Source organism: Adiantum capillus-veneris, chromosome 17 (genome assembly GCF_014529385.1).
Source record: "Adiantum capillus-veneris isolate H3 chromosome 17, ASM1452938v2, whole genome shotgun sequence".
NCBI lineage: Eukaryota > Viridiplantae > Streptophyta > Polypodiopsida > Polypodiales > Pteridaceae > Adiantum > Adiantum capillus-veneris.
In genome coordinates, this window is record NC_140947.1 from 29,881,920 (window position 1) to 29,884,423 (window position 2,504).

Here is a 2,504-nt window from a genome sequence, read left to right on the forward strand (position 1 = left end):
CCTTTGTGGATTGATCATGTCTTCAGGGCATAGCGCTTACCTATACTCTATGTGATAGCTCCTCGTTCACCGCATCACCCCAACAAAGGAGAGGATCCGGGAGCACAGCGGCAGAGGAAGATGAATCGCACATACACCACCATAGCCACACACACATGTTGGAGGGGGAGAGCCAACACACTCTGTGTGCCCCCTTTCTTTCTTCTCTATCTTATGCACTAAGGCACAATACACATTGGACTTAGTGTTAGTGGCTCACACAAGTGTATAGTTGTACACTTTGGGTTAGTAGCATTTAGTGATGGGCGGTCCATCACATGTCATTAAACCTAACATCTCCCACTTGATGGCCAATGTGGGAGACCATAAGAATGGAAGAGAACCACCCTTCACCCAATGCCCATCAACTCATGAAAGTGCTAAAACTGATGGTTGGAGAGACTTTTAGTGAATGCATCCGTTGTGTTCTTTGATATAGGAATCTTCACTAAATCAGGGCTCTTGTTTTCCAGGCATTCACGACTAAAGTGATAATGCACATCAATGTGTTTTGTTTTGGAATGAAACATTGGATTGTTAGCCAAGGCAATAACACTCTAACTGTCACAATGAAGAACTGGTGTACACTGCTCCAATCCAAGATCTTTCATTAGGCGAGCAAGCCAAATAGCTTCTTTGCATGCCTCACTCAGTGCAATATACTCTGTCTCTGTGGTACAAATGGATGTACAATCTTGAAGAACGGATCTCCAAGGAAAAGCAGAACCAACAAATGTGTAAATCCAACCTGTTGTTGATTTACGACTGCCAACATAGCCTGCATAATCATTGTCTACAAATCCCTGAATGGATGACCCTCCACGACCATAGCATAACTATCTATCTACAATGCCACTCAAGTATCTGAGAATCGACTTGACAGCATCCCAATTCTTTTTACTAGGGTTATGCCAGGTCTTGTAGCCACCATGGCATACATGTGACTACCACAAGTTGAAGCATAAGGAACTTTAACCATCGCAGCTTTTTCCTCAAGAGATTTGGGACAGTCGTTCTTGCTAAGTTTCAACGAATATGTAGGCAATGGAGTACTCAAAGCCTTCCCCTTCTGCATGTTGAAATGATCAAGAACCTTGTGCACATACTCTTTTTGAGAAAGGTACAACAACCTCTTCTTACGGTCACGAGTAATGCGCATATCCAAATGTGATTGGCTTCACCCAAATCTTTCATGTCAGATTGACATTTCAGCTTGTTTTTTAAGTCAACAATGTCCTTCTTGGAATGACCAGCAATAAGCATGTCATTTACATAAAGGATAAGCATAATAAAATGTCCATTGGGTTGTCTTTTCACGTAAAGACATGGATCCTCATTATTGCACTTATAGCCTAGGGAACGCATAAATGCATCAAACTTTTGATACCATTGTCTGGATGATTGCTTCAAGCCATAGAGACTTTTTAGAAGCTTACAGACCAAATGTTCCTTGCCCTTTAGCACAAACCCTTCCTGGAAATCACCATGTAAGAAAGCTATAATAAAATCAAGCTCCATATCTTCAGTGGCAACCAAAGCAAGCAACATTTTTAGTGTGGTCATCTTGACCACTGGAGAAAAGATTTCCTGGAAATTGACACCATATTCTTTCTTGAAACCTTTGGCCACTAAACGAGCTCTGTAATTGTCAATCTTCTTCTTGTAAACCCATCTACAAGGCAATGCTTTCCTACCTTTTGGCAATGGAACAAGTTCCCATGTTTTGTTCTTTGCAATACTGGACAGCTCCCTCTTCATAGCATGTTCCCATTGAACCTTATCATTGGCTAGCATAGCCTCTTTATAACAAGAAGGCTCACCACTATATGTCAGCAAAACAAAATCCACACCTGGAACAAAATGTTCTTGCTGATGTGAGACTCTTTGAGATCTCCACGGTTGATCAGAACTCGTACTATCCTTTGTAGTAAGTGGCTCGGGAGATGTCTAGACAGAAGGTGATACATCAAAAAATGTCACTTTTTGGTATTCAACCTCTTTCATTGGCTGTCTATGTATCTTAGTCTCATTAAAGACAACATCATTGCTACGGATCATTGATCGAATTTTTGGATCCCATAAACAATAGTCAAATTGACCATCAATGAAGATACATTTCCTGTACTTACGATCTAGCTTAGCATGCAGCTCCTTGGGTACATGTGCATAAGCTTCACAGCCAAATGTGCGGACTTTTTCATAAGACAATTTATATCTTGACCATAACTCTGAAGGCACACAAAAGTGTAATGAAGCATGTGGTGATTTATTGATCAAGTACACGACTGTGTATAATGCTTCAGCCCAAAACGCTTGCGGTAAATTAGCATGTGATAGCGTAGACATAATCCGCTCTTGGATGGTCCTATTCATTCGTTTTGCAACACCATTTTGTGCAGGGGTATCAGGAGCTGTAAACTCACGCTTAATTCCCCTACTTGAACAGAAGTCTGTAAACTCTTTGG